This window comes from Cylas formicarius, unplaced genomic scaffold, assembly GCF_029955315.1.
Source record: "Cylas formicarius isolate icCylForm1 unplaced genomic scaffold, icCylForm1.1 PGA_scaffold_7__23_contigs__length_41026272, whole genome shotgun sequence".
Lineage (NCBI taxonomy): Eukaryota > Metazoa > Arthropoda > Insecta > Coleoptera > Brentidae > Cylas > Cylas formicarius.
The window spans coordinates 23983409-23996563 of record NW_026844352.1 but is presented as its reverse complement, the minus strand read 5'-3'; the positions used below and the strand labels follow the sequence as shown (position 1 = coordinate 23996563).

Below are 13155 nucleotides of genomic sequence, written 5' to 3'. Positions count from 1 at the left end.
ATTGCTTCGGACACAAAACATCAAATTCGTTTTCTCTGCAAATACAAATCAAAGACCAGTGAGTGAATCGAAGCAAATGATAAACCGCAAGTAGCTGGTACGTCCTCAATGACAATAAATTTAAATCTTGCGTCGCTTAAATAAATATCTATGCGATAATAATGTGTGCGGGTTCCGCGAAACAGAATTCTTAACGTTTTTATTATTCCGAAGCACGCACGCATGCCTCCATAAACATCGCAGGTTGAATAAAAAATCTAATTTCTTGGTACTTTTCCGGTGAGTGTAATTAATTCCGTATTTAGATGACTGAAATAAGAATAAGGTAAATGTATACAAGTTAGATGTGTCTTGTTCTTGAACGAGTTACTCAATACAAATTGTTTATATTATTTAGAGATGTTTTCCAAAAAGATAAATATAAAAATAATGTCATTGAAAATTAGACCGCAGTGTAAAGCAGCAGCAGATTTGCTCGGATGGATTGGGCAGTCGTCTGTTTTGTTTGTTTGAGTCCTACGTTGCCTACAGGCAAAACAGTATTAAGGCACGAGTCAAAACGATGGGGGTTCTACAGTTTGTAGTTCTAAAATTTTGCTACTTTGGTATGTGTTTTTTATTACATTAACAAATACAATTAAATAATGCTTCAAACCCAGCAAAAGATTACAGAGATTATCAACAGCTTCCGAAGGACCTTAAGAGATTTCAACAGTCATCGCCTTCTTGGTAGTTATTCTAGATGGATCTTTACTCATTCATAAGAAAAGTAATTATTGATTGCAATAAATCAGCTGATAAAATCGACAGAAATAAGATTAGTTCTTAGTATTCGCTACCCCGATAAAAAATGCATTTTAACCCATAAAAGCACTGTATTTTTTCTTTTTTTTTTCTATTTAAAAAATTAACAATTACTAATTACTAATTTATTGCGTTAATATTGTGGATGTTAGTTTAGTTGTATTTGCAAAGCAACATTGTGACAAATAATAAAAGAAATTTTTAAATTCGGTTTTTAATACGATGCAGAATTTACAATTTATATCTATTCTAAAAAATATATATTGTTTTATCTATTTGCTTTGAATTACCAAAAAGAAAAATGCTTAATGATATAATTTCACAATATATTTTGTAACGCAATGATTGCTTTTTCAACCGCGTCTGTCCCTTTCATTCTCTTTAAAACGCGAAGATATAATTAACAGAGAATACAACGAAAGAATCCAGTTTTACTGAAAAGACTATTATTTACACAGGCTTACCAATCTGAAATCCTCTGCAATTGAAGGTAAAATTTTACAAGTGTTCTATAAACACACAACCTTTTTGTGCGTGGCGTTTCACTACGCGTCTGTTTCCACGTCCGCTAGCCAACTAAAGTCAAGTGCATTACTACGCGACGTAAATTAGGGGTTTAGAGACGCCACCTGACGCAGGTTACCCTCTACGGACACCTGTTTCATGCTGGGTATCCATGCAATACCATTTGCATAACTAAAAGCTAGGGGTGTCTGTCAAATAATAAGAGTTCGAGTTCTAAACGCGAAAATCAACTCATATCTTTAATTCTTTAATTTTAATAAGCAAAACAAGAAAAATATATTTTGTTTGTTTTCAAAATAATAAAAAAAATACCTCTCTTTTGTCATTTCCTTTGATTTTTTATTTTATTACACGGTGTCAAAAACTAGTATGTATGACAATTGTTGCTCTATGTTTTTGAAGTAAGTAATCAAGCCTATATATATTTATCCTCGTATTTTTCTTGAAGATTAAAAACGTCAAATACACAAAATTTGGTCAAATAAAGTTCCAGTAGCTTGTACAAAAGTATCGAAGGTCTTAAATGTCTGCGGAATGGTCTCAAAACATTTCTTGGTTAACCGGAACCGGATTATTAAATAGGTTCTTTTATTTTTTTAATAAATAATTTTTTGATAAAATTTTTATCTTTGAAAATAAAAAAACCTATTGTGTTTTTTGTTTACCGCGGCAAAATGAAATCATAACGGGAGATGCCGCCAACAAAAACTTGATACAGTATATTTAGCCAATGTCGTGATTTGCTAAGAAAAATCTGGTGGGTCCAGGTCTATTTATTTTCGAGTTTTTTTCTGTTGTGCAAAACAACATTTTATTTTTAGTTTACAATATGCACACTTCCAGAATCCATCAACGCTACAAAGCCAGACGGTTTAAATTCAAATTTTAATAGATTAATGTCTCTTTCATTTTAAGAAGTTCGCCAGAGCTATTCGAGACAAATCAGCTAATTTATGATCAACCGTTTTAGAGTTATACTGTGTTTTTAGGAAATATTTTACTTAGAATTTGATAAATTATAAATAAAAATTATACTTTTGAAATATTAAATAAAAACAAATTTTTATATAATATGAAAAAAAAAATGATAAAAAACAAATCTATGCGGCATTTCAATTACCTTAGGCGTATGGCACCCTGTAGAACACTTATTGGCAATTTCGTAGCCTTCCAATTAACGTCTGTGAGAAAGTATAACGTCGCAACGTTAAAAATTCCCATAGATCAGCTGTTTCAAATTTTCTCTCTGGCGGTTTTTAACGTAAACCCAGCGAGGCATAAAGGCCATGAAACGCCGGGGTCAAACGCTACCGTTCTATCGCGATTGGCTTTCATTTTCCACACACCTACTCGTTATCATTCGCACATGTGTCCATCACCTGTATAATCAATTCGAAATTTGATTTGTTTACTCCTGCATTAAAAATTGTAACTTCGATTGCAGTACGGACGAGTCTGGGGGGTTTTGCGTAAATTATTTTCGATATTCTTGGTCGATCACCAGGAACGAGTTGTTCCAGAAGAGCAAATCACGTAACAACTGTTTTTATTCCGATGAAAGATCGCCGCATAGGGTTGTCCGGTATATTTTTACAACTGTATCCTAATCCAAGCACTTACGCGGATACTTCAAAGCACGAACGAAACGTTTCTAAAAAAAGAAAACAAACCTTGTTGTTAGTTTTGATTAGATATTAGCATTAAGTATAGGTTTGTCCAGTGGCTGCAATTTCCATCAGTTAGGACTTGATAATTTATGTTTATAATGTGGTCACGCTAGACACGAAGTCTGTGGCTGCTGTATCACGCAAAAGCTACAGTTTCACAGCCGTAGTAGTGAAAGAAAATATAAAAAACGCGCGTTTAAAGAAGAAATTTATTATTGAAGACAGATCAGTAAATACCTGCTATGATCAAGAAATACACTTTTTCGCTGGAACATGATTGTTGATATATGAACCAAATACGTATCAACTAATGTTTGCTTCCGTTCTCATAATGAACGCCAACACCACCGACTTCCATTCCAACAAAGAAGAAACTAAAATGGGGACATTAAATTTTTTTCAAGAGAAAATTGACATAAATCATTTCAACAATTGATTCCTCCTCAACCTGTCAGAGCTGGGTAGACCATAAATTCACACAAAAACGCTTGCCGCCTTTATTTGAAATTTTATAAGCGATTAGATAAAACTAAGGACAGCTTTATTTCCTTAAGACTTGATTCACAAATGTTGGATAATATATATATTAATAATACTAATAATAAGTAATAATGTTAGATAAATAACAAATATATAAACAATAACAAACAACGAATACGTATTAAATTTTTACATTCAAAACAAAGGGACTATTTGCTGTAAGAGACAGTCGATGTGCAGGTATTTTTATGTTAAAATTCGGTCTTAAACTGTACTGAATAACTGAGTTTCTTGAGAGCATATAAAGATTAGAGATACTTTTTACATACGTGGCACAATTTAGTATTACATACTACGAAGTGTCAATAAAGAGTATTGTGGAAATAGGTCCCGACATGAAAAAATCCAGGGCCTAAACAGTATAGTCCGTAAAATGCGTTTCTGCATCCTAAAGACTTGCTCCGCACGTGGAGGTTCCCACAACAAGCCAAGGCGTAGTTGAGGCAGGAATGACATACGAAAAATAGTACATTTTTAACAAGGGGAAAGAAACCTGAAGGCGGAGTCTCCATATGACAAAGCAGTAAACAGAAAGTTTTTTGAGAATGTGGTTCACCTGTTCGAACCAGGAGAGTCTCGGGTCTACATAAACTCCGAGGAATTTTACAACACTTTTCTGTTGGATTGTGCTTTCATTAAAGCGTACTAATAAACTCTTATTTAAATCCCGCGTTGAACCGGCGATCATCTTTTTCAATTTCTTAGTTTCTGCATAATGTTCATTTGCTCAACAGTTGTCTTGGTTGCAATGCTAAGTTGCTCAGATGATGCTGCAAAAATGCTTGAAACTGCATCATCGGCAAAAAGGGAAAAGTAAGTATGGGAGAAGGATGAAAACACATCATTTATAAACCCTATAAACAATAAAGGACAGAGTAAACTTCCCTGAGGTACACCACAATTCACTGACTTTACTTAGTTTACCGCACGGATTTGGGAGCAATCGGATCGGATCGGAGATACTTCCCACCCTTTGAATTTTGATGTTTGTCAATTCTGACGGTCATGTCAGTGAATGTGTTCGTTTTGTTTTGCGAAAATGTACTCAAAATCTAACGGTCGTAGAAAAAGTATAGTATGCAACATGTCCGGTAAACTTTTTAACTCACTCGTTTATTAAATACTCGCTCCGCTGCACTCCACTCGTATAAACTAAACTCGTGAGTCAAATTTACCGTTTACCTCACTTGTTGCATAATATACTATTACGTTAGGAAAATTTACCACAGAAATAACTCACTTCAATCGGTACCATTGGAAAATAACGAACACAGCATAATACATTATTGCAGAATATGATGCAAATATTGCAAATATGCAAATATTGGAAGACTGACTTGCTATTTTCTTTTAATTTATAAAATTGCCAAAATCGCGTGAGAAGAAAACTGATTTTCCACAATCAATTTATTTTCATAGACTTTATGTTTTTGCTACGCTTAACCGATAAAAAGTGTTTTTGTGCCAAGGAAACGACAAACTGTTCAATAAATACCGCCAAACGTAACCGTAGTATCAATTTAACGCTAAAATGGGAAAAATGTTAATTTAAGTGACGGTATTTTCACATAAATTTCTCTTTCTTGTGGATATTTCACGCAGGTTACCCATTAAACTATACTTTAATGATAATGCTTGTATATTGCATTTCGCTATTGCAATAGAAATTTATGGGTGTATGAACGTATTTGTGGGAATGGGTAATTAATTTCGCAATTTACGTATGCTTGGGCTCCAAATGGAACCAAACTAATTGATTTAGGAGCGGATTGATTTATTTTTGAGTTGTCCATCGGCACGTGGAGTTTGCGTTCATTATACCGTGTAGTGGATAGCAATAAGTAACACAAGTTCTACAAAAGCAACAGTGCAAACTACGAGTCCCTTGCATTTTTTAACAAATTTTTTATTTAAATAACAAACTTAATGCCAAAACTGGAATCTATGCTGGAAAACTAAATATTGATTTGACAGATGATGAAACTATTTATAAACAGTGTTCACACAAGTTTCCAAGGAAAAGGGTAGTCGTGGTTGTTTATAAACTATTGAATACCCAGAATACTCAAACCTAGTAAATGTAAATAAATTATACACTATTTTAAAAATCAAATATCTGCACAAAATAAAAACAGAATATGATTTTTCGAAGCTTATTTTATTCACCATGGTCATGATTTTGTACAAGCACTTATTAAATTTATAATTTTTATAATACAGAGTCGTAAATGTGAAGAGAAAATTTTGAGCCGGTTACGCTTAAGAAAATTTTGATAGTCAAATGGAGCTTTGAAAATATAATTTCTATTGAAAAAATTGATTTTCGATGATATTATGATGACTTATTTCAGTTATTTGATCATTTTCAAATGGTTTGGGTCTGTCAAAATTATATGTTATTGATGGAAAACAGCCCCCAATAGGAGTTTTTCTACATATTTTAAAATACTCAATACTGGACTCAATACTCGACTAACAGCTGATGAGAATTATGCAAATGGCCACTTTAAGATGTCACTTTCGCTGAATACTCTTGGCTATTATGGCATTTTGAATGTTTGTCAGTTGTGACAATTATGTCACACGTTGCTCAGTGGATGTACTAGTGCTGTTTTGGAAAAATGTAAGAAAAAACCAATGATCGTAGGAAAATTGTGGTATTTTCATTTTCATTAGTTTCTTCAGACATTGGTAAGTAATTAAGCACTGCCTCCGCTTGTGTCAACACTCAAAACTATTTATTGCAAACGTTGTGTAATAATTTTCTAGAACCATACTATTAAAAATTTAAACTTAAAATTAAAAGTATCTCCTCAAAAGCAATCAAAACGATCGCAACAATTTTGCTATATTTCTGGTTTGTTCACTTAAAAATTTAGTATAATGAAAGCTTATTAATTTTAAAATGTCACAATCATAATCCGTTGCGAAATCAGACACGTAAATACAGATTTTGCATCACCACTCACAGAATTATATATCTCCAGAGCCGTTTTAATAGAAATATAATGTTTTCTGTAATTTAAACAATAATAGAATTGGATTACGTAAGTGCAGACAAGAAATAAAAATAAAAAAGACATTCGCGAAAATTCCATGGGACTGCAACATTGTATTAAATTGGGTCAATCTAATCTAAATTATCAACGTTAACGGAGAATTTTTCCGTTAAACCGTTGGCTTTTCAAACTCTTTTGTTCCGGAATCCACCTGTCAAGAAGCACCCGACCGTGATATCCGGGCATATAATATTCAACATGTAGCCCTTAAACAGTTCGCAGTGAAAGGATAATGGACGGAGCAAAAGTCTATAGGTCATTTTCCAATTTTCACCTCCTATTATTGACTGCATTTTCATGTCTAAGAAAGTCCAATATGTGTACCGGATGTTCCAGTAAGTGCGAGGAGGTATTTGGAAAACGGAGAGTTCTAGTAATTTTAAAAAATATTAAATAAATTTGCCAAAAGAAAATGCTGGAAAATGTTTTTGAATTTCTCAATTGGCTACCAGGGGACGTAATTGTTATCGTGAATTTTAAAATTCGGTTTCCACAAAAACTTGTAATGTTAACACTTGTTAAAGTGCATACTACTTTTAAGGTGCGACAATTTCAAATGTTTCTTGTTTAATGCTGCTTGCTCTATCTCTGCTACAAAAGTGGTGGGGATCTTCGAATATTTTCTTAAATAAATGTCCATATCTCCAAAAAGGCTTAACGCATACCGCACAAAAAAAAATCGGAAAGGAATGCAACTATATGAGTTTTTTTACTTTAGATAGTCGAATAAACCAGTGAAACTACATCTCGATATTTTTGTACTAACCAAAAATATGAATAACAGAACTCAAAAAAACATATCATTTTGGGAAAATTTTCCATTTTACGGTTTTTTGATACTTGTTTGCCATTAAAACACGAATATATAAATTAATGATTAAGAAATGTTATTAACTATTTAAGAAGTAAAATATTAAGAAGTTATTAAGAATATTACTATTAGAAATATTAAGTATTTAAGAAGTAAAATGTGGAAGACCGTTTAAAAAAATTAATAAAACATCTCTTTTAACTTAAATAATGCATTTCTACTTATCAAAATGTTCGTTGATACAATATTTATTTTTATCTACCAAACGCTAATTATTTTTCATGTCGTTATTGTCTCTTGACTGTCTACCGTTTTAAATATTTTAAATTTTTTGTCAGTCGAATGTATTGTAAAAAATAATGCAGATAAATAATAACAATCTATTTTGATGTTAAACATCAGTTGCCATTCTGCCATCGATATCGTTGCCTTCTTTGTTCAAAATATTATTTTATTATTATGTTAATTGAACTGAGGTGGCTTTTACTTGATGAAAAACCATTTATCAAAATAAATAAGAACTAAAAGTTCAGATTTTCACGAAATTATATATATTTCGGTATGACAATTGTTTCGACAACATCGTGTCTTTATCAAATGTGATCATAATGTGATTTCGGGAAACATAACATAACCAAGAAGACAATATTATTTATATTTAAATTTGTGCTTCTCCATATTTAGACGTATCAAAATTTAATTGGTGCGCTTTTTTGCCTCATGGTTATAAACCCCGTTTATTGCCAAGTGGGTCGATACGCTACTGATACAATTATACTTCCATTTTATTACAGAGACCTATAACTATAAGCCCTTACATCATCAATACAGTATTTTGCAGAATATTATTTAAACAATGGGTTTTTCCAGAACAGTTTAACATCACAAATATTAAACAATTCTTTAATCCAAAAATCATGCACTGCAGGCTTATAAGTTGCTAACCAAGTTTGCGGTGAATTAGACCGACCACATCACCATGAACTTGAAAAATATGTATAATATAAGAGCTCATCCAAGCTATAATTAACACATTTTAGAACATCGCATGTCTACCTTACAAATTGACCGGGAAACTTACTTTTGGATAAAAATAGATACAAGAGTAAATCAGCTTAATTTTTTTTTTTGATTACAAGTTATGCAGGTGGCCAACGTTTGTCGATTGGAGGTCCAACTATGAAGGCACAAACTTCCGTTATCGTAATGCAGGAAATAACGAACGCTTCAAAAGAAATCAACCAACCAACATTAAACACGATAAAACAAATGTTGAATGATGTTGAAAGTAATAGTGTTTATATTTATTTTTCATTTGATAATACCTAGAGTAGGGTAGTAATTAATAGAAATATGTCAAACTTTAAGAGTTACCGCAATTATTTCAAAAATATTGCTACTTAAGCGTACCAGTATTCTACATCACTTCCAATCAATATTAATATTTTTTCAGAATTTTAAATAATAATAAATAAAATAAAGTATTTCGTTCGGAAAAGCAAATTTTTGACTTTTCTTATGTATCACGTTCACATTATTTATTTTTAACGACTGCAACCAAAATTTGAGCATTCTCTTCGTGCAAATTGTGGCTAAACGAAACTTCTCGGTGGTCAAATTTTGAAAAGAAAATCACGCAATCCACTCTGAAAATTCCCAAGTTTTATTGTACACAATAGTTTAGTTCTATAGAGCATATACAGCAGAGCAGAAAAATGGTCTTTTCGGTTCTCCGTAAACGTTAAAGTAATTACGGATCAGCAATTTGGAATGAAAAATATGTTTTCTTTAAATAACCTTAAGAAGCTGGACTCCTTCTTCATCTTGTTGGCTTCTTCACCTATTACCATTACCACATAGGAGTGCGGGCAATGTAAGGTGTTGAACGGTAACATCAATTGAGAGATAGATATAATGGAACGTTTGCTTTTTATTACAAAAAATATCTCAATTTTCATTTAATTTATGCCACCCGAAAAATTCTGTTGTCCGCCTGTACTTTCGAATCACGCCCCTGTTAATTAAATTAACGAAACTGTTTTCTCGTAACACCAACAATTATGAGCATTGTTCGTTGCGTTGCATAATTTTTCTCATCCCACTTACTTAGGTCTAGTGAAAAGAACTCGGTACTCACCTCGACATTATAAATGAACTAGGTACAGTTGCATAATTAAGCACTGTTCCTATTTTATTTCAAATTGGGGCACGGCTATGTGTAACTGCAACTGTGCATTCGAAACGTTTTTTTTTCTTTTACGTCAACCGATCCCATTTCATTCATTAGTTTGTTAAAAGTAAACAACCAGGTCCGATTTTATAACGCTAAAGGCGAGAGAAGAATTATAAAAGAACTTGAAATATAGATCAATGAAAACATTAAATGGGCGGATGGTATCCCGGAATGGTTATCTATAATGTAAAATTAAAATATTTCAATATCCTTGAACCCTCAATATATAGGAGAATAGCTATAGCGAGATTTGTTTAAATTCTCGGATCTCTCTAACTTGAATTATTGTGATTTATTTTGAGGAAATTTAATTTTAATAAATATAGACAGATTAAGATGGACGGCTATGGGTTCACTATTAAATGTGACATATAACGATAAAGCAAAGGGAAGTTAAGAGTCTTAAAAAGAATTTTTCCTAATGTTTGAATTATTCTACATATCGACATAAGACGATCCACAATTTTGCATTGAACAAAAATTTTGCGTTATTTGACTTAACGATATCAATCGCGTTAAGACACAAACGGTATCTGCAAAACGATTGAAATGGTGGCAAGAGATCGTCACATTATTGGTCAGAACTGAGTTTCTCTCAACCTAAATTCCTAAGCAAAAGTTCGTAATTCGAAAATGGTTCTGGATTTCATACTTAAGAAGAGGGCAAAGTTCAGGCGACTGAATATATAAGCACAGTATATTGTTTGTAGTATTGCTTAAATAACAATTGTCAAGTCAAACATTCACTGACATTAACTTAGACTAGAAACTAAGGTGAGTAAAAAAAAAGATATTTTTGTTGTGGATATGACACACAAAAACTAGTTGCTAGAAAGTACTTACCACGTATGAGCTCTTAATATTAATGGGAAGATCATCCTCATTCTAGTTTTGCATTTTCTATTTAGTGTCATATATAAATAATCATATCTTATCACCATTAGATTATTAGGCCAATTTATTAATACTTGATCACTGGTTGATGATACTGTTCCATTAGATATAAAAAAGAAGATAGTCGAAGCTGTAAAAGCTGGGTTCTGGGGATGGGATGGTTCTAGGGTTAAAAAATTTGAGATCCATCAAAAGAATTTGAGTAACTTCGTTTCTCATCATTTGATTTGATTGAATTGATATGATTTCCTTGATGTTGAGATTGCATTCTGGACTTCAGATGAGAGTTTTAAGGAAAGAGTTTTTAGCCAATGAAAGTTGTAAATGACGCAGCTGAAGGTGGAATAGTGTTGGTCCCTGAATATAATCAGTGTTTGCGAAAAACGAAGAACAGTTTCAATACTTGCTGTAAGTTGTCAAAGAACATCGAGGACTATTTCCTGGCTGTAATAAAAGTCGATTTGTATAACTAAATTTAAAAAATGTATATTTTTCTATTAATACTACTGTATTAATTGCATTAATTGCATTTATTGATATTTCTTGAATAAAGAATGTTTTTCTGAAATAGATAATATAGGTCCCACAATTTATATGGTTCGAGTAATCGAGAGAAATCTTTCTTGTAGATCATTAAATTTCCTATAAGAATAATTGAAAACATTTTACGATAATTATTTTTCAGTCAGAACAAAAGTTAATTTTCTTTAAATTCTTCAATCTTTCACAACGAATATCTTCGAAGCGTTCAATTTCCTATAAAAGTTATCAATAAAATGGGCTGAATGATCTATTGGTTAGAAGATATGATTATTTATATATGAGACTAAATCGAAAATGCAAAAGCATAATCCCCATTAATATTAAGAGCTTATACGTGGCATTTGCTTTCAAGAAGTAACTAGCAACTAGTTTTTGTTTGTCAGATCAAAAAAAAAATCGATTTTTTTCCCCACCTTATTAGACACCCTGTATATGGCACGTTATACGAAACATAGTGATGTTTTTTTTATTTTTCATATCAAGTTGTAATCGTGGTCGAAAAAACAAACAAAAATTACTTAAACTTTTAAATTTAACGCCACACAACGTTAGAAAGAAATAAATGCAAATGTAATGAATCAATAATCAGGCATGGTAAAGCATTTTTTTTTTAAATAGAATGGTACAATCTTTAAATTTGTCGGTGAACGTCAACCGAAACCCAAATATTTGTTTAATATCGCGTGTGCGTCTGAAAATATCTTCAAAAAACGGGAAACGTTTATCTTTGTTGCAATGCCGGGTTAAGCGAAAGTTTCTCAAATTACAATTATTAAGTAAACCATGCATATTCGGCGGGTCCTCAAAATTAGTCACGCCAAGTGAAAGGCCTGACATTATAAAAAGGAAACACCTAAACATGCACTTTATTCTTGACATTACCGAAAAAAATTTGGCAATTTCACCATCTTCCCTAGAGGGGACGTTTCAAGTAAATGTTGTACAAATATAATTTTCTGACGCAAGCATAATACCTTGAAAAAATTTAAACGTGAACAATTAAAAGCGTTTTAAGAACAACATTTGTCGTATATTTTAAGAAAAAAGATACCAGAGGCTCAGTGCATCGCTATATATCCGCCATTTTTACCCGAAATATGTTTTTTTCATTTATGACTGACGTAATCGACAACATATAACGCAACATGTGCATAGATATTGCAAAAATCAATTACAGATGTTGTTAAACACCTCGGACAAGCATTATTAATAATCGGAATGTTAACAGATTAATCAAATGTGACACACTTCTGGTTCGTATCACTTAGTTTATCGGCAATTAAGTCTATCAAATGGTAATAAAGAAATTCGTAATTGGATTTCGTAATATCGGTAGCAAATAATGTCGTGTTTTGAGTTCTTCGCCGCTTAACATGACTTGGACAAAAAACGCGTGAAACTAATTACTTTATAAGTTTATAGAACGGTTTCATCTGCTACTAAACAACAAATTATATTATACAATTATTAATTAGTAATAATAATAATTAATAAAAATATAATAATTAATCAAAAGGAGTCTTTTAGTTAACTCTCTGTAATTTAGCATTGAGATTGTTTTAGTAGTTGTAATTTTGCAAAAAGACGAAAAAGCGACGAGAAAAGGACAACAATAAATAAATTAAATAATAAAAAGTGCTCTAATATTTGTGGTGCGCAAATATTTTTTTCTACTCCCGTCTGTAAAATACCTAATTATCCACCGATCTAGCGTGCGGGAACCGTCACTTTACCACGTCAGTTTCATTTCCGATGGATCCGAGCCACTTCCGACTTTTCCGGAATTTTACCGCACGTATTTGGGAGCAATCGGATGTTTTCGGAGATATTTCCCACTCCGTGAATTTTGACGTTTGTCAAATCTGATGGTCATATCAATGAATCTATTCGTGTTGTTTTGCGAAACACTCGCGCTTGTTGCATATTAAACTATATTTTTAGTGTAATATCTCAATATGGGTGATTCTGTGCTTGCGTGATTAAACCCTGCTTTTGTGAGAGCTTAGATAAGGCCGTTATTAGTATAGAGTGGGAAAAATGGGTTCACTCAATGGGCCTGTGTCTGGCATCCGAAGAAAT

General features: G+C 32.3%; 2 protein-coding genes across 3 annotated transcripts in view; one reads left to right on the top strand and one right to left on the bottom strand.

Annotated features, from left to right (window-relative positions):
* The window catches only part of LOC132704267 (ras association domain-containing protein 10-like), an 84578-nt gene that overhangs the window by 59575 nt on the left and 11848 nt on the right, over positions 1-13155 (bottom strand). The window lies entirely within an intron of this gene.
* Positions 6138-13155, top strand: part of LOC132704265 (odorant receptor 49b-like) — a 51771-nt gene continuing 44753 nt past the window's right edge. The window contains exon 1 of the mRNA XM_060674134.1: positions 6138-6227. The gene's annotated coding sequence lies outside the window, so the exon portion shown is untranslated. The remainder of the gene's footprint in view (positions 6228-13155) is intronic.